At 47.0% G+C, this 23,156-nt stretch overlaps 1 non-coding gene and 1 pseudogene across 1 annotated transcript; both read right to left on the reverse strand.

Moving 5' to 3' along the window:
* Window positions 1–635: 635 nt before the first annotated feature.
* LOC131902844 (U6 spliceosomal RNA) lies at window positions 636–742 on the reverse strand. Its single transcript, XR_009377129.1, has one exon. It is a non-coding gene; the product is annotated as a U6 spliceosomal RNA (small nuclear RNA).
* Window positions 743–17,669: 16,927 nt separating this feature from the next.
* LOC131924161 (uncharacterized) lies at window positions 17,670–20,733 on the reverse strand (annotated as a pseudogene).
* Between the last annotated feature and the right edge of the window lie 2,423 nt (window positions 20,734–23,156).

Below are 23,156 nucleotides of genomic sequence, written 5' to 3' on the forward strand. Positions count from 1 at the left end.
ACATTTTAAGTATGGGACATATAAATTGCATTATGAAGGAAGAAGCAAAATTGAAGTAGCTTTACTTGTATTTGTTTGTCATACTGTTCCAACCAGTTTAAGGCGACGAAATAGTTGGCATCCAGAGAGTAGAAGCACACAAAAAGCTTTTTCTGTAAATGATAAGACTCCTGGTACAGAGTCTGGTGCCGGTCACTCAGGACAATCACATTACGCCGGATGTCTTCCTGAATCTAAAAGAGAAAAATGACAGGTGCTAAGAAGTATGAGCAGACACTTACTCATTCAATAAACACTGAGGGATTAGTGAACATTGGTGTAGCTTGTTTGAGCCTAATTGATATGTTTTTGTCCTACCAATGGAAGGCATTATTTGGGGACCACTTCTCCCCTAATTAGCCTCAGGCTACAACAGAATTCTTCTGGACCTTTTCTTTCTTTAATGAAAAACATTATGGAGGCTGGAGAGATGGCTCAGCGGTTAAGAGTACTGTCTGCTCTTCCTGAGGAACCAGGTTCCAGTCCCAGCATCCACATGGCAGCTCACAGCTGCCTGGAACTCCAGTTCCAGGGGATCAGACATACATAAAGGCAACAAAACACCAATTCATATAAAATAAAAATAATTAAAAGAAAAAATTATGGAAGATTTCACAAATTTTCATGTCATCCTTGAGCAGGGGCCATGCTGATCTTCTCTGTGTAGTTCTAGTTACAGTATATGTGCTGCCAAAGGAAGCACCTTCTGGACTTTCCTTTTTTAAAAAAAGATTTATTTATTTATATGTATTTAGTGTTCTGCCTACACACCAGAAGAGGAACCAGATCTCATTATAGATGGTATGAGCCACCATGTGGTTGCTGGGAATTAAACTCGGGACCTCTGAAAGAGCAGCCAGTGAACCTCTGAGCCATCTCTCCAGCCCTTCTGGACTTTTAAACTAAGGTTCCAGAAGAAAAGTCCTACCATGCCCTCATGGAATAAAAGGATTCCTTTAGTTATGTAGCCTTGAAAACCAAGAGATAGCTACTCAAACCATCTCCTGATTGCATGTTTCAGATGGAAAAGCCTAGTTGAGAATGGCTAGTTGATTCTGTTCATAGTTTTGTTTGTTTTTTATTTTTCAATACTAAAGACCAGATCTAGAGCCTCCTGAATGCTAGGCAGAGGTTTTTATCACTGAGCCACATCTCTACCCCCTCACTAGTGAATTCTAGACAAGTGCTCTATTGCTCAGCCATAGCCTTTTTTAATTTTAAAAATATTTTTAAATTTCATGTGTGGATATTTTGTATGTGCAAACCTATATGTATGTGCAATGCCCAAGGAGGCCAGAAGAGGGCATAATCGTCTGGAATTGAAGTTACACAAGATTGTGAGCTACCTGATCTGGTAATGGGATCCAAACTTGGGTTCTCTAGAAGGGTAGCAAACACTCTTCATAGCTAAGCCATCTGTCTAGCCCCTGTCTGGCTGTTTTGAAGCAATGTCTCACTATGGAGCCCAGGCTGGAACTTGTAACCATCCTGCCCTAGCCTTGTTACAAGCTGCAAAAATGTATAAAGTAGGATTTCAGCTGATTGTGACAAAGCTAATACCTGGAAGAAGCCCAGGGGCTTCCAGAGGTCAAGTTGAGGCCTTGGTAATATTTGGCTTTTGATTATTAGCCATTTCCTGCTATGAGTTTCTTGTGTACTATTGTAGTTTTTCCATCATTTATTAGGCACCATTTCCCCTCTACTACTGGAATATTTTGATAACCTTCTGCACTGACAGCTATGCACAGCCAGAATCCCAGTTCAAGCCTCCCTGTTGTGAAGCCTCTGTAAGATGTAAGACCTCTACTCTATTTTCCAGAGAAAAATAAGCTTACGCAAGGGATATCTTAAAATAGACAAGTCCAGGCCAGTTTCATGTTCCCAGATGGTGAAATCAGCCCCAGGAACTCGAAAACACAAAGTCAGGATGTTTGACTATCTGGTGCGAGGCTGATTGACCACAAAATGTCCCAACTCTGGAGACAGAATGTCTGAACCCCGGAGACAGCTCGTAAAAGTCCCGACAAAGCAGCTGAAGAGGTGAAAGATAAAGATAACATATAGGTCTGGGAAAATGGAACCAATACTAATTAGGGGAAAGGGAGCAGGAAGGAATGTGGGGGGATTGTGGTTTTTGCCTTTAAAAGCTAGCTTCACAAAGAAAGGGGGACTCCTCCCTGCCTCGATGTACCTGGGGACGAGTTCCCTGCCGGCTTGTACTGCTATTGCATTCTGGACATCTCTGGTCTCTAGTGGTCTCTCTGGGGTTGATCTGGGCATAACATTTTGGAGGTTCCACCGAGATCCCCAGAGATCCCACTGGGACCCCTGAGGGTCCAGAGGTTCATTGGCATCTACCAGTAAGAGCGCTCTGGCCAGGACAATCCCCGCCCCAGAGAGACAAAAGTATCTTATCAGAGATACCTCTGTACTTTCTAAGAACAGACTTAAGCATCCAAGGCCAAATGAAACAACATTTGTCTCCTAGGTCAGGAGAATAGCTTTATTTCTTGTGCAATTTAGGGTGAGACCCTCCTTTCTTACAGCCTTACCAATAGACTCCTAATTTCTTACCTAACCACTTCTAGGAATGTAGATTGAGCACATAAATTCCCTTCTTGACTAACCGATCATTAGCTCTCAGTTGACCTCCCCCTTTACTACTCCCATTTTGGGTTGTAAAAGAAAGCCTGATGTCACTGCCTGAGAAAAATTCTTACCTACCTTTATGACCCTGTAAGAATTGAAGCCTGGTGATCTTGCTCTGCCAGAGGATCGCTATTGCTTGGGTTTATAACTGAACACCTCAGAGACTTGGGAAGAACTTAGAGGTACAAGGAGACGGAGAACTTGAGGACAAGATGGAAGATGAGGAAGAGTCAGATGGAAAAGTACTAGATGGGTAAGAACGAGATGAGAAGGACCTAGATGAGGCAGAATTAAGATAGAACTTAGAGGGGACAGCAGATAAAGGTAGAGACAAATCAGACAAGAAAGGAACTAGGCTTGAGTACAGAACCGTAGCTGTGTAGATAGGATCTTATCCCAGAGGAATAAAGTACACAGACAAAAAGAGCTTGGTGTACTTTGATTCATTTCCCTAAAATAATTCTCACCATTTGTAGTTTCTCTTCTGAGCCCCTGGGAAGTATATCATTAAGGCTCGTCCTATAATAATATACAAGACAGCCTCCCAAGCAATGGGATTACAGGTATACCCCACTACACCCAGGCAATGAGCTCATCTTTTTTTAAAGACTTTTATTAATTCTTAAAATTATGTGTATCAATGGGCAGTGGTGCTACATGCCTTTAATCCCAGCACACTGTGAGTTCAAGGACAGCCTGATCTACATAGCTAGTTGCAGGACAGTCAGGGTTACACAGAGAAACCCTGTCTTGAAAAACAAACAAACAAAAATTATATATGTGTATGTGCCACATGTATGTGGGTACCTTCATGTATGAAGCAGTCATTCATTCATTGAACTATGTCAAGACTGAACTCCAGTGGACCATTCTGCTTCTGTGTGTGAGTAGGTGCACGGGTGTGCTACAGGCATTGGACCTCTTCAAGCTAGAGTTACAGGTAGTTGTGAGCCACAGGTGTGGGTTCTGGGAACTGAACCCCAGTCCTCTGGGAGAACAGTATGCAATCTTAACTCCTGAGCCATTTTTTCAGCCCCTTAATGCTAATGTTCTAATGTAGAAGAGAAAGTTGTTTGGCTATATGAGGAGAGCTCTCCATGGATGTTCATGTCTTACCCATGTCCCATCCTCCCATGGCAGGAAGAGATCATTCCAACAGCCCACCACATGCATAGCTTTCCCACAAATCACCTCTCTGTCATTCAAGATGTCATTTATGATAGATTTCAAATTCTTCCACTCAGGAATAAGTCTAGGTGAGGGCAAAGTCTTAGAAACTTTCCAGTTCTTCTTAGTCATCTTGGAGTATAGAACCTGGGAAAGATGAGAACATCTGAAGTCAGGCTGGAAATTAAGGGAACTGAGAAAAACATAAGTTACAGAGGGAGGAACAAGTATTTATCAATGGGAAAACTCCTCTGTTTATGTGCATGAGCATTTTGCCTCCAAGTATGTATGTGCACCACATGTATGCCTGGTACCTGGGAGAGGTCAGAAAGGGGACCAGATTCCCTGGAACTAGAGTTACAAATGGCTGTGATCTGCCATGTGGGTGCTGGTAATCCAACCTGGGTTCTCTTCAACAGTTACAAGTGAGGCTGGGAGCTGTGGCACATGCCTTTAATCTCATTTAATCCCATTACCCGGGAGACAGAGGCAGGCAGATTTCTGTGAGTTCGAGGCCAGCCTGGACTACAAAGTGACTTCCAGGACAGCCAGAGCTACATAGTGAGACCCTGTCTTGAAACAACAACAAAAATCAAATCAAGGATTTGAATTTTCCTTTCTCCCCCACCCCCCACCCTTGCCTAAGACAGGGTCTCACTATATAGCCCTAGCTGGTCTAGAACTCACTATGTAGACCAGGCTGGCCTTAAATTCATGGAGACCTATCTGTCTCTGCTTCCTGGGTGCTGTGAGCTGTGATTAGATGCATGAGCCACCAGATCTAGCAAAAAAAAAGTTGGGTTTTGCCAACTAAAGCAATTCAAAAACTAAAGTCAGATAATGAAAATCAAAAGGCTTGCGGGGTGGTGGTGGCTCATGCCTTTAATCCTAGCACTCAGGAGGCAGAGGCAAGAGGGTCTCTGTGAGTTCGAGGCCAGCCTGGTCTACAAAGAGAGTTCCAGGACAGTCAGGGCAGTTACACAGAGAAACCTTGTTTCAAAATAAAAAAACAAAACAAAAACAGAAAAACAACAACAAAAAGAATAGAAAAAGAAAAAGAAAACAAAAGAAAGAATATCGAAAGGCTTTACAATTGAAATTTTTAAATGCATTGTAAAACCAGTGTTCTAGCACTGTGAAAGGGCCATACTGAAATCAAATGAGAATGAGAGACGAAACAGAAACGGAGTCCCACAAATTTACATTTATATCCTCCGGTTCTGCCACTTCACTGTTTCTCTTTTTCCTTTGGATTTCTCAGACCCAATAGTCCTATCTTACAGATGGCAGACATCGTCATGATCTCAGCAGGACCAATGCCATTCATCACACTTCCTCCTAGCAGTTTCTAATAGTGTACAATACCATAGGCTTCCCATTCACTCCCCATTCCCTCCACACCTTCACCATCCAGAGGACTACATACCCTTAATTCAAGAGACAAACTCCACTCACAGGTTTCCACAGAAGGTGAGTCACCAGCTCCAGCATCATAATGCATTGGATTCTCCAAGCCCCTCCCCCAACCCACACATCTGTGGGGTTCACTGACAGCACCAACTTCCCTAAGAACCTGAAACTTCCCCAGCGAATGTGCCAGTGCTGAGAGGCATGGGGACAGGGAAAGGATGAGTTTAAGAAGCCAGCATTATATTGCAGCAGAATGGAGAGGAATTTAGAGTAGCCTTTCATGACAGTGGATTTCTGAGGTCTGGTCTTGGGAGTCCTACAGTCTGATGAGAGACCTGTGTTGGAGGTAGGGGCAAGAACTGTGCATGATTAAACTTTGTGTTTACATGCCTCAACGCTGTTCTAAAGGCTTGCCTGTGCAGCACTACCTAACTGCCTTAAGGTAGGGCTGACAAAATAATTAACTTTGAATTTTAGGCACTAGGACACAGCTTGTTCTAAAAAGAAATCGGGAGCTTAGGTCTGAGGATGGAGCTTAGTTGGTAGAGTGCTTGCCTAGCACAATCGAAGCCCTGGGTTTGATGGCGTACCGGACACGGTGGTGTACCTCAGTAATCTCAGTACTCGGGAGGTGAAGAAGTTCTTCATCCTCTGCTATTTCAGAAGTTCTAGGCCAACCCAGAATATGTGAGACTCCATCTCAAAAACAAAACAAAACCAAGACCCAAACAAACAAAAACAACCACAACTAACAGAACAAACAAAAAACAAACAAAAAAAGCCACCCAGAACTGCAGGGTTTTCCCCGCTCCCTGAAATTAAATTTTAATTGGTTGCCCAACATTTTTACTTGCTAACCCTATTTCAGCCATATCTCCTTCCTTCCCCAGGAAAGGAAAACCCAGCCACACAACTAGAGGCAGGGCCAGACAGAAAGACGCCAGGCATGCAAAGTCACTGTACATGCTGGGACTAAAGGCGTGCGCCACCGTGTCTGGCGTCTTGGTTTCCTTTGAAACCCATGACGTGTTCCTTCTCAGTCTGGTGTCCTGCTTCCTTCGGTTCTGTCTGGCCTCTCACTGTCTGAACTGTCAGCCTTCAATCCCTGTTCTTCTTTCCACCCACATTCCCCTGGTCATCTCATCCAGTCTTATAAATCCTACATACCCTTGATAGTCACGTTTAACTCCAGTCCAAATGTGTCCGCTGGATGCAGGCCTGTGGTTTTCATTCCCTCCTAGGCTAGCTTGTTTTCTGACAACTTGACACAAGCTAGAGCCATCCAGGAAGAAGGAACCTCAGTCGAGAAAATGCTTCCATCGAATTAGCCTATAGGCAAGTCTATGGGGGCATTTTCTTTTTTGATGGTTGATGTTGAGAAACGCGTTTATTTCATTTTAGAGTTTACAGTCCATCATGAAGGGAAGACAAGGCACGAACTCAGGGCAGGAACCTGAATGCAAGACCTGAAGCAGAGGCCATGAGGAATGCTGCTTACTGGCTTGCTCAACCTGCTTTCATAAACAACCCAGGACCAACTGCCCAGAGGTGGCACCTCCCACAGTGGTGTGGGCCCCTCCACATCAATCATAATCAAGAACATGCTCGATAGATTTGCCTACAGGTCAGTCTGATGGAGGCATTTTCTCAGTTGAGGTTTTTTTCTTCCTGGATAACTAGCTTGTGTCAGGTTGTCAAAAAACTAACCCCGTACACTTTCCTTCCAGAATTGTTCTTTTTCTAATTTCAGTTCAGAAATCTGCCATCAAAAACCCACACCAAGGACAGAATAATTACCCTTACAACATTTTCCCCTTGTCCCCAAAGTTCTGGCAATTTTGCTTTACAGTTTTATCCTACATGTTCCCTTTCCCATGCGAATTTCCCCTTCTAGGAATATACCCAAGAGACACAAATTGTAAGTACACAGTAGTTTGTATGTATAACTGTATTTACAGAAGCATTATTCATAATTACCAGGAAGTAGAAACCAGTCAAGTGTTGGATGCATTCAAATGATGAATGCATAAATGTGGTGATTGTTTGACCTTTTCTGGGAAGACAGAAACAAACACCTCTTCCCTCAGGATACCGCCAGCAGAGCCAAGAAATGATTCTAGCTGAATAGAAGAACTTGGTGAGCCAACAGATTCATTGCTGTCACTGATGGGGACATGAGTCAAAGGCGGTGGTGTCACCTGGGACGCATCACCACACTGCGCTGGTGACACAAAAGCTATGTCGTTGAGTTCCCTGCCTAATTCGCAGGCAGCTCCACAGAGAGTCACCTCTCCCCGAGAAATCATTGACAGCTTATACAACACTGATAGGGGCTTTAGGACTAAGAAGTTTCTGTCTTGTGAGTCATGTGAGCCTCCTTCCTTTCTTCCTCGGCCTCAGCTTCAAGTCTTGCCTTCAGGCTCCTGCCCTGAGTTCCTGCCTTGCCCTCCCTTCATAATGGACTGTAAACTCCACAATGAAACAAACCCTTTCCTCTAACATCAACCATCAAGTAAAGGGACCATTTCGGTCCAGAGGAAACAGCTGTACATCAATGATGAAATATCCACAGATGAAAATAATACTTGACAATTTTTTTTTTTGTGACGGTGCTGGGCACTGAACCCAGGACCTTGCACCTTCTAGGCAAGTTTTATACCTCAGGGCCCTAACCCAGGCAGGCCCTTGTTTGGCAATATTAAGAAGGATGTAAGTCAATAGTGACATGCTCACCTGGCAGCACAAGACCCTATGTTCATTCCCCAGCACATCACGAGAAAGGGCAGTAAAAAGTGAAGGGCTGAGCCATGCTACAACATTTGGAAAAGATAAGTTATGTGCAGAATCTTTCCATCCCCTACTCAGCCACATGAGAATGGATGCTGGGGGCTGGGGAGATGGCTCTGAGCTGTTTGCTTCATAAGCTTGAGGGCTTAAGATCGACCTCCTAGATCTCACACACAAAAGCTGGATGAGCTTGTTTGCTCTTGCGATCCCAGTCCTGAGGAGGCAGAGGTAGGAAGGTGCCCAGGGCTTGCTGGCCAGCCAGCCTGGCTGCATCAGCCTGCTCTCGTGGGTTCAATGAGAGACACTGTCTCAAAAAATCAAGTGAAGGTCCGGCAATGCGGCTCAGTGAATGAGGGTGCTTGCAGCCAAGCTTGACATCTGGAGTTTGATCCCTGGAGCTCATACCGTGGAAGGAGAGACTAATTCCTGCACATTGTACTCTGACCTCTGCATGTATGCACACACCCACAAACATACACGTTCCAAATAAAAATTAATGGGCTGGAGAGATGGCTCAGCCAGTAAAGGCTAGGCTCACAACCTAAAATAAATTACAATATATATAAATAATATATATTTATATATACAATATATAAATAAAATTTTATATATATATATATATATATATATATATATATATATATATATATGGCAGAGAGGGCTGGAGAGATGGCTCAGGAGTTAGGAACACTGGCTGCTCTTCGAGAGGTCCTGAGTTCAGTTCCCAGCAACCACATGGTGGCTCACAACCACCTATAATAGGATCTGATGCCTTCTTCTGGCATGCAGGAATACATGAAGAGCACTCATACATAAAGTATAAATAAAATTTTAAAAAATATATGGCAGAGAGTAGCTGAAGACATCTGTGGTGGTTTCAGTGAGAATGGCCCCCTAGGCTAATCTATTTTAATGCTTAGTTATCAGGGAGTGGAACTCTTTAAAAGAATTGTAAGGATTAGGAGGTGTGGTCTTGTTGGAGGAAGTGTGTCACTGGGGGGGGGTCTTTGAGATTTCTAAAGCCCGTGCCAGGCCCAGTGTGTCTCTCTCTGCTGCCTGTGGATCCAAATACAAAGCTCTCAGCTCTAGGGCCATGCCTGCATGCATGCCGCCATGCTTCCCATCATGACTAAGCCTCTGGAACTATAAGCAACCCTCCAATTAGATGCTTTCTTTTCTAAGAGTTGCCTTGGTCATGGTGTCTCTTCACAGCAATAGAACACTGACTAAGACAACACCCAACATTGATCCCTGTCTTCCACACATGTACATGTGCACATGAGCACACATGAACAAGTATACTCACCAAAAAAAGAATGGGCATTGGACTAGGTGTGGTCATGCCTAGCCTGCAATCCCAACATTTGGAAGGCAGAGGTAAGAGGATCACCACAAGATCAACCCCAGTCTGATCTACATAGTGAGATCTAGGCCAGTCAGAGTTAATAGTGAAATCCTGGAGCTGGGGAGATGGCTTAGTGGTTAAGAGCATGCCCTGTTTCTCCAGAGGACCCGAGTTCAATTCCCAGCAACCACATTAAGTGGTTCACAACCACTTGTAACTCTAGCTCCAGGCTAGATCCTCTGTGGGTACCTGTATTCATGTGCACATACTTGCACTTAATCAAATATACAGTAATAATTTTTTTTTTGGGGGGGGGTTTCGAGACAGGGTTTCTCTGTAGCTTTGGAGCCTGTCCTGGACTAGCTCTGTAGACCAGGCTGGCCTCAAACTCACAGAGATCCACCTGCCTCTGCCTCCAAGTGCTGGGATTACAGGTGTGCACCACCACCACCTGGCTGTTTTTGTTTTTGAAGACAGGGTTTCTCTGTATAGCCCTGGCTGTCCTGGAACTCAGTCTATAGACTACAATAGCCTTGAACTCAGAGATCTGCCTGCCTCTGCCTCCCAGTATGCTGGGATTAAAAGTGTGTGCCACCACTGCCTGGCTAAATATATTTTTTAAAAGAATGTCATGTGACAAAATAATCTCCCCAAAAAAAGGAGGGGAAAGTGAGATTGTGTCTCAAACAAAAAATACAGAATAGGAAGTAGGCCTGGATCATTTGCTTAAGCACTAAGTTGTAGACCAGCTATTCTCAACCTTCCTAATGCTGTGACCCTTCAATACAGCTCTTCATGTTGTGGTAATCCACAAGCATAAAATTATTTTTGTTGCTACTTCATAACTGTAATTTGCAACTGTTATGAAACGTAAATACCTATTTTTTCTGATGGTCTTGGGTGACCCCTGTGAAATGGTTGTTCAAGCCAAAAGGGTTGTGACCTACAGATTGAGAACCACTGTTGTAGAAGGTCACTAGAGTGGGTCATCCTCCTTTGTTCTGTGTCAGTGTGAATCAGTGACTCCCAAACTCACCAGATTGGATATTTCAGACTCCACAGGAGGATGGGAAGAGTTCTTTGCCTGGGACATCAGAGAGTTGTGCCTAAGGCAGTGGTCCTACTTTGGCTGTGAGTGGTGTCTGTAAGCCATAGGGAATGGGGACTGCTGGAACAGACCTTGCTCTGTTCTCTGTATGATGAATATGACTTGAAATTCCATGGAAAAGCCACACCTGTGTTGAAGATTGTGGTGACTGATTTTCTGGTTTACAAGAACTTCTGTAATTGTGGACAATTGGAATACTGCAGCTTCTGAGTCAAAATTGTTTTGAGCTCTCTTTAGTCCTCCTAATAGCCATTTCATCCATCTCTGTATCAAAACTAACATCCTATTTGACTGTCATGTAAACCTGTCATGTAAACCTTTCAGATTAACTCAGCAGATGCATTAGTTATTTTTCCACTGCTGTGATAAAACACCACAACCAAGGCAATTTACAGAAGGAAGGGTTTATTTGAGGCTTACCTTTCCAGAGGGGTACGAGTCCATCTTCATCATAGTGAGGACTATGGCAGCAGGCAGGTAGACATGGTGCTGGAGCACCTGAGAGTTCACATCTGGATCCACAAACAGGAAGCAGAGAGAACATCCTAGGGATGATGGGAGACTTTGGAAACATTAAGCCTGCCCCCAGTGACATACCTCCAACAAGGTCATACCTCCTGATCCTTCCCAAACAGCTGCCAATTGGGGACCAATTATTCAAATGCCTAAGACTAATGGGAGGATCTTATTCAAACTACCAAGCCAAAAGCTAAGAATGCCATCAGGCAGTGCTGAGATCTAGAGCAGTTTTCTCTATCTATAACCTGTCTACCTGGAGCCCTGGCCAATGTGATTGGTTAAATCCATCAAGTTTTGATGATCTTTGTTCTGAGGCTCTGAAAGTTCATGTCACCATTCCCACAGTGGAACATGTCATTCAAGGCAAGCCAGCCAGGCCACAGTCATTCATGTTGGGCTCAAACAAACCATATCTTACTCCCTTTTGGGTGAGAGTTGTGATTTTGCATTAATCATTTGATGCAAAACATGAGGCCACAAGAATGTTTATCCAAGAACTCACCTATATTGGTACCTGGTACCAGCATGGGCCCTTTGGACCCAGCCATCTTTAGTACCTTGTCAGGTGGATGATGGTGAATATTGTTAACCAGGAATTTTAGAATAAAAGCCTGGGTTCTGATAACCTCAGCAAACTAGTCTTGACCGCTCATCTCCAACATGCCAATTAAAAAGACAATATTAAAAGCAGAAAAAAAGGAGATTTGTTCCATGTGGGTACATTGGGGAGAGAGATAGAGGGGAGAAGCGACTGCCACCCTCTCCATTCCACCTTGAGTATACTGATTAGAGGTTTACTTATAACAGCAGCAAGAAATGCTTCAGAATTTAGCCAATAAACTTGTGAAATATGTGTCTGTAAATTTTTAGATGTATTTATTTTATGTGTGAGTGTCTTTCCTGAATGTAGGAATTTGTAGCAAGTGCATACCTGGTGAAGAGCGTCAAATACCCTAGAACTGTAGTTACAGATAGTTGTAAGCCACTGTATAGGAGCCTACATGCACATAGACATGCACATAGACATGCACATAGACATGCACATAGACATGCACATAGACATGCACATAGCACCTACACAAATAAACCCAATGCCTATACCTCTAGAGACATCTCTTGTCACTATGCTCTGGCTAAGAAGCCCCAGAGATCAGCCTGTCTCCACCTCCCCAGTGCTAGGATCCCAGCATGTACCACTGTACCTAGCTGTTAGTTCTGAGAATCAAGCCCAGGCCATGGCAAGCACTATTGACTGAACTATCTCATCAGCTCAGGTATATGTATTGGAGTAAGACTTTTTGGACAGGCTAAATTTGCTTAAAGCAGCAAATACATTCCTTAGAAAAGGATTTAAGTTAAAAATTGAGATAACAGCCCTGGCTGTCCTGGAACTCACTCTCTAGACCAGGCTGGCTTGGAATCAGAGATCCGCCTGCCTCTGCCTCCCAAGTGCTGGCATTAAAGTTGTTCACTACCATGCTCAGCACATGGAATTCCTAACCTAAGAGTCTATATACCTTAATAACTCATATTTCACTGGGTATGACAGAGCACACCTGCAATCCGAACATTTGGGAGGCAGAGGAAGTAGGATGGCTATAAATTCAAGGAAATCTGGGCCTACTATAGTAATCTGATTCAAGGACTTCATAATTATGGCTTTAACAACAATTTCTCTCTCCTGAAGACTTACTTTGTGTCTACTATTCATTCATTCATATATATTATATGTATAAAATAATTACATATAAGTAATATATATGATATGTAATGCATATATAAAATTTCATATAGTCCAGGCTGGTCTGGAACTGACTGAAGCTGAGGATGACCTGACTCTGCACCTCACAAGTTCTGGTAGTATAGGCATATCCCCCTGACTCTCACCAGTATCAAGCCCTAAAAGTAGATCTTCCTAGTGCTGTGGGAAATGAGCCTCTGCATGCACAAAATGTGATTCTCGACCAACCAGGTGAAAGACCCCCGGAGGAGATCTTCCCTCAGGAGAGACCCCAAGTCCAAGGAACACACCGAAACCACGGATCAGATGCAAACAGCAAGAGGGTTTATTCAGATACACAGGTACCTGGGGCGACAAAGTCTCTCGGAGGACTTGCGCGCCTTCCTAGGGTAAGGGGGACTTTTTATAGGATCCCAGGGGCAGAGGCGTGGTTACAGAAGCGAGAAGCATAGTTACAGGGTTCCCATTGGTTGATTCAAATAAGGCCAGGGTGAACTTGGGGACATATTTTTAATTCTCGAAAGTTTGATGTGTGTGGCTGACTTGGCCTTGTGGGTGTTTTCCCAGCCCAACTGTTTATTCCCCAAGGCCAGGTGACCAACCACAGATATCTTATTTTGACTCAACGGTTTCTCTCCCAAGGCCGGGTGGCTGACCACAGTTATGAACTCCTGTTTTTCTGGTACTTGCCTTGCAGAATGGCGTTTCTTAGGCTAAGTAAAAGCCTGCTATAAGTGGGGTCTTTCATTCCCCCATTTTCTTATGGTCCCAAAATGGAATCTTTCATTTTAGGATGGAGAATAAGGGGTCATCTCCATCTCTGACTGTCTTAGCCTCTGATATTGTTGGGTCAGGACCAAAGCCTGGACAACAGAAACCCTGTCCTTGACGAATTGTATCAATCTATTGAAGATGCATGGCCCAAATATTAAAATGAGCAGGAGGATGATTAGGGGGCCCATAATGGTGGAGACAAGGGTGGTGAACCAGGGTGACCTTTGGAACCATCCTTCAAACCATCCCTGTTGCGACTCGAATAGTTGTTGTCTCTGTTTCAATCTCTCTCTCAATTTAGCCATGTTATCCCTGACTACTCCAGTATGATCTGCATAGAAGCAACATTCTTCTTTAAGGGCCGCACATAGGCCACCTTCTTGTAGGAAGAGGATGTCTAACCCTCTCCTGTTTTGTAAAACAACCTCAGATAGAGATGTAAGGGATTTTTCTAGGGCACTTATAGATTCCTCTAGGGCCTGGATATCAGTATGCATGGCTGCTTGAAGTTGTCTAAATTGACTGGTCTCCATGAGGGCTGCAGTCCCCGTACCTACCCCCGCAGCGATTCCCCCCATGGTGATCCCTCCCAACAACAGGGCTAGAGTTAGGGAAACAGGCTCTTTTTTAAATCGGGTGTTTCTCATTTCAAAGTGACTATAAATATATTCAGGTTCATGATAAGTAACCTTGGGCCATAATTCTATCAGCACGCAATAATCAGAGGTCTGGTTCAGCACCGTGGCAGAAATGCAGGGAGTGAGTCCCGTGTTACATGCCCAATATGTCCCGTTAGGGGCTGCGAGATAATAAGTTCCCGATGGAAGGGTCTGGATGGATTTGCAAAGACTCTGATGGGAGGGGGGAACGATCCCTAAGCAGAGCCCTTGTCCTGAGACCTCGGAGAGAGTTAGCTTGTGCTGGGGGGCGGAGATACAGCTCGCGGGAGGAGAAGTCTGGTTAGTATAGTTGCCAGTCACTGCTATCCCTTCATAGTAAGGTGGAATGGAGATTAGGCACAGCCAGCATTCCTGGGTTTTATCTGGGTCGGTAAAGTTTAAAGCTAGGAAAGCACCCTTGACCAAATTGAGCAGCCTATCTCCAGTTCCTGGGTAGGGGGAAATCTCTGTGGCGGGGGCCTGTGAGGGTGGAGGGGAAGTGGTCGCTTCGCCAGCATTATTATCGGGGCCAGGAGAGGGGGTGACCAGGGGTCTAGCTTGGGCAGGTCTTAGAGCAGGCAATGAGGGAGGTTTCTGGTCAGGAAGGACCAGACTGGGTCCAATGGGTGTGGCGTGGGTATTTTCTATTTTTAATCGTATTTTGAATGTAACCCCTGCATCCCAGCCGTTTAAATGCCAGCGAAGGCCCCATGTCCTTCCCGCGGGCCAGCCTGTGAAGCCCTTGCCTTTTGGAGTGAATGAAATGTTTAATGGTAAGGACTTGCCGTACTGTGGTTGTAGTTCCTTTTGGGTAGCATAGCATTGGCCCCTTTTTACATAGCCCCAGGAAACCGTTATAAGGTCCCATGAGGAGGAAGGCTTCCAGTAAGCTGCCCCAGTAGTCTCGCAGGACCAGGCTTTGCAAAAAAATTCTTCATATCCCCCACATCTTGCCGCTAGGGCACGACTTCTGCCGTCTTTAGGGCAAACATAAAAATCATATAAGGACAGTAAACAGCGAGCGGCAGGGGTGGCACATCCGGGTCCTCGAGTGGGGGGGTTTCCAAAAGCGGGTTTAGGGCCTGGGCCAACAAGAGTATGTTCGGCTTCAGGTATATCCCAGGTGTCAAGTCCAGCTGCAAGCTAGCAAAAATCAGGGGTAAGGGATGGCCACCAAGTGTTAGGAGCATGGTCGGCAGTCGTTTGCCAAACTGTCTCCCCTGTCTGCGAGATAACCTGCCAAGTGAGAGTTTTTACAAGATGGGGGCTACTCTCTGCTGGCCCCTGCTCCATGACCAGGAGTATCCATACCAGGATTAGGGTCCCTCCCCTCTGATAAATCTTATCTTTAGTGGGTTTGGAGAGCGTTGAACCTTCCATGTAGACGTCTCGGCATTCTCCGCTTCGTCGGGTTCTTTGGCGGCCTTCACATGCGACGTGTGGACCCAAGCCGCTATCCCGTCAACCTTGAGTGCGGTGGGAGTTGTTAACAAGACGGTGTACGGTCCTTTCCATCTCGGCTCTAGGTTCTTGGATTGATGGCGTCGAACCCAGACAGAGTCCCCAATCTTGAATGGGTGAGGCACCACCGGGCGGTTCAGTTGCTCCCGGTAGGCATCGGCCAGGGGTTTCCACACCGTCTTCTGTACCAGTTGGAGGGCTTGGAGGTGCGCCTCCAGGGTAGGGCTAGTGGCAAAAGAGGAGATATCAGGGTGAAGGAAATTTACAATTGGTGGGGGAGCACCATATAGAATCTCAAATGGGGTTAGGCCGTGAGGCCCAGGAGTATTCCAGGCTCGGTAAAGGGCTAGTGGGAGTAGGAGCACCCAATCTCTAGTGCCAGTTGCAAGCGTTAATTTGGTTAAAGTCTCCTTAATGGTTCTATTCGCGCGTTCTACCTGTCCTGAGCTCTGGGGGCAGTATGCACAATGGAGTTTCCAATCGATCCCCAATAGCCTGGCCACCTTCTGACTTACCTGGGAGACAAAGGCAGGCCCATTGTCTGACCCCAATATCTGGGGCATTCCATACCTGGGAAAGATGTCATCCAGGAGTTTCTTGGTTACCACGTTAGCGGTCTCCTTCTTGGTAGGGAAGGCCTCTGTCCATCCTGAAAAGGTGTCTACAAAAACCAGAAGGTATCTGTATCCATACAGTCCGGGTTTTACCTCAGTGAAGTCAATTTCCCAATGGACTCCAGGGCGGTGGCCTCGCAGACGGCTCCCTCCGCTCAGACGGGCTTTTCCTGGATTAACTTGAGCACAAGCAGGGCAGCTGGAAGTCACCTGTTGGAGGACCTGTTCTTGATTCAGTAATACAGTGTCCGAAGCCTCATCAGCCAGAAGGGCTTTCATCTTGTTTTTGCTTAAATGGGTTAGCACGTGAAGGAACTTGACCAAGTATTTGGTGTGGGATGTTGGCATAACTAATTTGCCATCCATGATGTAAACTTGTCGCTCGGGGCTCCATTCCGCCCCCATTTTCTTTGCTAGTTCCTGGTCCTCCGGGCTGTAGGGCATGGGGTCCCTGCTTGGCTGTTGGTCCTGCAAGACCAACAGCTGGCCGCCCCTGGGGGTTTGTAAGGCGACTGTCCGGGCCGTTAGATCGGCCAGCCGATTTCCCCGAGCTATGACAGAGTCACCCTTTTGGTGCCCGGGACAATGTATAATGCTGAGCTGGTGTGGGAGGAACAATGCCCTTAAGAGGTCTAAAATTTCTTTTTTGTTTTTGATTTCCTTGCCCTCCGAGGTCAGGAGGCCTCTCCTTCTGTAGATTTCTCCATGAACATGGGCGGTGGCGAAGGCATATCTGCTATCGGTATAGAACGTGAGTCTCTTACCTTCCGCCATCCGGAGGGCCTGGGTCAGCGCAACCAGCTCTGCCTTTTGGGCCGATGTTCCGGGCGGCAGCGGCGAGGCCCAAATTACCTCTGATTCGGTGGTGACGGCTGCTCCGGCCCTCCGTTCTCCTTCTTGGAGGAAGCTGCTCCCATCCGTGAACCAGATGAAATCTGGATTCGACAGCGGTTGATCTGTTAGGTCGGAGCGGGTGCCATGGGCCTCCGCCAGAATCTGGAGGCAGTTGTGCTCCTCGGATGGGTCTGGCAAGGGCATCAGGGTTGCGGGGTTGAGGGAGACAACTGGTCCGAACATCACTCGGTCTGTGTCTAACAATAGAGCCTGGTAGTGGGTCATCCTGGAATTTGAGAGCCATTTATCTGGGGGCTGCCGGACCAGAGCTTCTACCGCATGGGAGGATAACACAGTTAATGGCTGTCCCAAAGTCAGTTTCCCTGCGTCCTTGAGCAAGACAGCAATGGCGGCTACCATGCACAGACAAGGGGGCCAACCTGCAGCTACCGGGTCTAATTTCTTGGATAGATAGGCTACAGGTCTCTTCCATGGCCCCAGTCTCTGTACCAGCACCCCTTTTGCAAAGCCTGAGTTCTCGTCCACGAACAGTTCAAAGGGCTTAGTCAGATCTGGTAGACCAAGGGCTGGTGACTCGAGTTCTCTTAATTCGTTGAAAGGCCTGTTGTTGTTCCTCTCCCCAGTGGAACAGGACCCCGGGCTTGGTGAGAGGATACAGAGGGGCAGCCATCTCAGCAAAACCCGGGATCCAGAGGCGGCAGTAGCCGGCTGTACCTAGGAACTCCCGCACCTGGCGGGGGTTCCTTGGAGGGGGTATGGAGGTTATGGCCTCCTTCCTCGCCTCCGTGAGCCATCTCTGTCCTCCCTCCAGGGTGTAACCCAGGTAAATGACTCTGCTTTGGCAAATCTGGGCCTTCTTGGCCGAAGCCCGATAGCCCTTCTGTCCCAGTTTAGCCAAAAGGGCCCGAGTGCCTCTTAAACATTCAGCCTGGGTTCTGGCCGCTAGGAGGAGGTCATCCACATATTGAAGCAAGATTAAGGCCGGGTGTTCGACCCGGAACTCGGCCAGGTCTGAGTGTAGGGCTTCATCAAAGAGGGTCGGGCTGTTCTTAAACCCCTGGGGGAGCCGAGTCCAGGTCAGCTGTCCTGAGAGTCCCATCTCTGGGTCCCTCCATTCAAAAGCAAACAGCAGCTGGCTCTGGGGATGCAATCTCAGACAGAAGAAAGCATCCTTTAAGTCCAGTATCGTATACCAAATGTGGGTTGGTGGAAGAGTGCTGAGGAGGTTGTAAGGGTTTGGCACCGTGGGGTGTATATCTTCAACTCGTTTATTAACCTCCCTCAAGTCTTGAACCGGTCTGTAATCCCCTGTCGCAGGCTTTTTTACAGGCAGGAGGGGGGTATCCCAAGGGGATCGACAGGGCATAAGTACCCCCTGGTCCAAGAGCCTCCGGATGTGTGGTTTAATGCCCTCGAGGGCTTCCCGGGACATGGGATACTGTTTGATTGAAATGGGAGTGGCAGAGGCTTTTAACTGAATAACAAGTGGGGGTTGGTCGTGAGCCAGCCCCAAGCCGCCAGTCTCGGCCCATGCCGAGGGAAATTCTCTCAACCAGTCCTGCATCTCTTGTGGTGGCCCCTTAGGGGGCTCGGATTCAAACAGGCGGTATTCTTCTTCCAATTTTAGGGCTAGGACTTGTAGAGGGGTCCCTTTGGGTCCTGTAACGGTCGACTCCTTGTCATCAAAATAGATGTGAGCCTTGAGCTTAATCAACAGGTCTCGGCCCAATAATGGGTGAGGGCAATCAGGTATATGCAAAAAAGAGTGGGTTACCTGTCCAGATGCCAGCTGAACCTTTCTCTCGGTGGTCCATCGATACCTTCTGCTACCCGTGGCCCCCTGGACCAAAGCTGTGCGGTCACTGAGAGAGCCTCTGGTATGAGTCAGGACTGAATGCTGAGCCCCGGTGTCCACTAAGAAGGTTACTGGCTGCCCCCCGATCTTGAGAGTTATCCTAGGCTCGGGGGGGGGGGCTCCTGGCCTTGACTTCCCTAATCCTCCAGATTGAGGAGGTCCGTGGCCCTTGGCTTAGTTCTCCGAGACCCTTGAGGTTTCCTTGGGCAGTCATGAGCCCAATGTCCTCTCTCTTTGCAGTAAGCATATTGGTCTTTGTCAAGCGGTATCCTTCTTTGATCTCCCATCCTAACTCCCTCTCTGCCCTGTCCCTGAGATATTACAGCGGCCAGGACTTTACTTATTTCTCTGTGACGTTTCTTATCCCTTTCTTCCTGTTTCTGCCACATCCTCTCCTCCCGCTCTTCGGGAGTTTCTCTCTTATTAAACACTTTCTCTGCCTCTCTCAATAAATCTGACAAACTGAATGAATGCAATCCCTCTAGTCTCTGTAATTTGGCCCTTATATCTGGACTTGACTGATAGATGAAAGACAAGATGACGCCCGGTGCCTGTCCTGGGTCTTCTGGATCGTACGGGGTATACATCCTATAGGCCTCTTTGAGTCTTTCCAAGAATGCTGCCGGCGTCTCATCCTTTCCCTGGATCACATTTCTAACCTGAGCCAAATTGGTAGGGTGTCTAGCAGCCCCCCGGAGACCCGCTAAGAGCAACTGGCGATAGAGACGTAGGTGCTCCCTACCTTCTGGGGTCATGAAGTCCCAGTTCGGGCGGGTGAGGGGAAAGGCTGCATCAATGATATTAGGCAGTTGGGTGGGTCTTCCATCGTCTCCAGGAACCTGCTTCCAAGCCTCCAAGAAGACTCGCTGCTTCTCCTCCACTGTCAGGAGGGTCTGCAATAACTGCTGACAGTCGTCCCACATAGGCCGGTGGGTCACTAAAATGGACTCAATCAGGTTAGTCAAGGCAACAGGGTCCTTAGAGAAAGGAGGATTATGTTGCTTCCAGTTGTAAAGATCAGAGGCCGAAAATGGCCAGTATTAGAGCTGGTGATTGGGGCCCTCCCGGAGAGGGAAGGCCCTGGATTCTTTGGCTGGTTCGTCGCGCCTTCCTCGGAGGCGACCGGCAATTGGGGAGGGTGCCGGAGCCTCATCCGCAATTGGGGAGGGAGCCGGAGCCTCATCCGCAATTGGGGAGGGAGCCGGAGCCTCATCCTCCCGCTCTCTGTAGAGGATGTTTGGGGGCCGCCGGTCCCTCTGGCCCCCGATTCCCCGGGTATGGCGGTGGGTCCTCTGTAAGGAGGTCAATAAGAGGTGTATTGGGGTCCAGGGGAAGGACAGGGGTCTTGGGGGATCCTTTCGTGGGAGAACAGGGTAAAGGGAGGAGGCAGGAGGGGCGAGAGGGGGCGGCGGTGCCTTCGGGGGGCAGGCCTGGGGCGCTGGAGGGGAGAGGAACGGCCTAACCCGGGGGGGGTTCGGTCGCCAGGAGTCTCCATATGGCGATGTATGGGACCTGGTCCGGGGGGACCATGGGGACTCGGAGCGAAAACTTTTCCCTCCACCTGTGAAATAAGACTGAGGTTAAAGGTTCCCTCGCGAGGCCATCCTACATCCATCATGACCCATTCGGCCTCGCAAAGGTTGATCCATTTATTCTTTTTGACTACAACTCCTTCGTTGTTAGCTTGTGCCTTCACGTCTGACCAGTGGTCAAGCGTGAGGCTCAAGGGGGTGGTAACAGTCTGTCCCATGGCTGTTTCTAGGAGGAGAACGGTTAAACAGAAAACGAAAAACGACAGACAAATATAAATAACACTAACACGCGCTGCGCGGCTTCGGTTCCAAACCGAAAGCAAAAGCTCAGAAGGAGACTGCGAGGGTCCGGACCCCTCGTCTCCGACCAACACCACGTATCCCTCGGATACGTGAGTGGCCCCGAAAAACCGTGCCCCTGAGGGGACTTCAGACACCCGTGGAACGTCTTCCAGGGTTACGGTGGGCGAAGTCGGAGCTCGTCAGCTCCTTCAGCCCCCACCGCCACAGACAGATTACCAGATGCGCGCAGACAGACGAACAACACTCAGACAAGACAGGGATGACATATACCGAGGCCAGCCGGCTTACCTCCTGATGGTGGGTCGGTGGTCCCAGGGAGGGGTCTCAAATCTCGGTGGGACCTCCAAATGAAAGACCCCCGGAGGAGATCTTCCCTCAGGAGAGACCCCAAGTCCAAGGAACACACCGAAACCACGGATCAGATGCAAACAGCAAGAGGGTTTATTCAGATACACAGGTACCTGGGGCGACAAAGTCTCTCGGAGGACTTGCGCGCCTTCCTAGGGTAAGGGGGACTTTTTATAGGATCCCAGGGGCAGAGGCGCGGTTACAGAAGCTAGAAGCATAGTTACAGGGTTCCCATTGGTTGATTCAAATAAGGCCAGGGTGAACTTGGGGACATATTTTTAATTCTCGAAAATTTGATGTGTGTGGCTGACTTGGCCTTGTGGGTGTTTTCCCAGCCCAACTGTTTATTCCCCAAGGCCAGGTGACCAACCACAGATATCTTATTTTGACTCAACGGTTTCTCTCCCAAGGCCGGGTGGCTGACCACAGTTATGAACTCCTGTTTTTCTGGTACTTGCCTTGCAGAATGGCGTTTCTTAGGCTAAGTAAAAGCCTGCTATAAGCGGGGTCTTTCACAGGGAAACCAAACTGAAGCATCCTGGGAAAGCCACACCCATATTGAAGAGTCTGTAGATTGATTGGCTAGAGCTTCTGTGATTGAAGAGAGATGAAATGTTGTGGGTCAAAAGCCAAAATTGCCTTGGGCTACTTTCAGTTCATTTATTTATTTGCTTATTTATTTATTTATTTATTTATTTATTTTTAAGACAGGGTCTCACTATGTATCCCTGGTTGGTCTGTAACTCATAGAGATCTGTCTGCTTCTGCCTCCTGAGTGCTGGGATTGAAGGCATGTGCCACCCACCACATTCAACTTAATCCACTTTAACAGAAAGATTTTAAATATTTGTGTGTACATCTGCCACATGGGTGCTGGCATCCAGCTAGAAGAATGTGTTGGATTCTCAGGAGCTGGTGTTACAGTTGGTTGTCAGCAATCTGATTTGCTGAGAACTGAACCCAGATCCTCTGGGAGAGCAGGGCACTCTTAACTACTGAGCCATCTCCTAGCCCCTATCTTTAGACCACTTTACAGCCATTTTTCATCCATGTTTTACTTCCCTTTTGACTGCCAGATAAACCCTTTAGAGTGTATTAACTCAACAGATCACTGTCATCCACAAGCCCAAAGCTAAGAATGCCAGCACATAGTATCTTAGAGTTTCTATTTCTGTGAAGAGACACCATGACCACAGCAACTCTTATAAAGGAAAACATTTCATTGGGGCTGGCTTACAGTTTCAGAGGTTTAGTCCGTTATTGTCATGGTGAAAAGCATGGCCGTGTGCAGGCAGTCATGGTGCTGGAGAGGTAGCTGAGAGTTTTACATCTTCATCCAAAGGCAACAGAAAGTGAATTGTGTCCCACACTGGGCATGGCTTGAGCATATGAGACCTCAAGCCCACCCCTAGAGTAACACACTTCTTCCAACAAGGTCACACTTCTAATAGTGCCACTTCCTGTAGGCCAAGCATTCAAGCACACGAGTCTATGGGGGTCATACCTATTCAAACCACCACACATTGCAACTGAAACCTATAGCAGAGTTTCCTCTGCTTTCCAGTTCCTCACATACCTGCTTCTCCCTACAATGTATTGGGTAATTGCATTGTTTTATAACCATCTTTGTTCTGTGACTATAAAGGTTCATGTAACTGCTTCCACATGAAACATGTAATTCAGGGAAACCCAAATCCATGTTCCCGGGCCATGGCATTTATTTGGCTCAAAATAAATTATCTCTAATTCCCTTTGAAATGAGGGTCATGCTTTTATATCAACAGTTATAAATGTTTTAACTGTGCTTGGCTTTCCTTGGAAACCCCATTACCAAGACACAGTAGGCAGCAACATTTGGATTTCTACCCCTGGTTATTGACATAGTGTCTTTGCTGCCCTTATTCCACCTCTAGCATTGATAAATGCTACAGTATGGGTGAGTTTGGAAAACTTACACTATGTGAAAGAAGAAGGTTCTAGAGGGTCACAT

This window comes from Peromyscus eremicus, chromosome 1 (genome assembly GCF_949786415.1).
Source record: "Peromyscus eremicus chromosome 1, PerEre_H2_v1, whole genome shotgun sequence".
NCBI lineage: Eukaryota > Metazoa > Chordata > Mammalia > Rodentia > Cricetidae > Peromyscus > Peromyscus eremicus.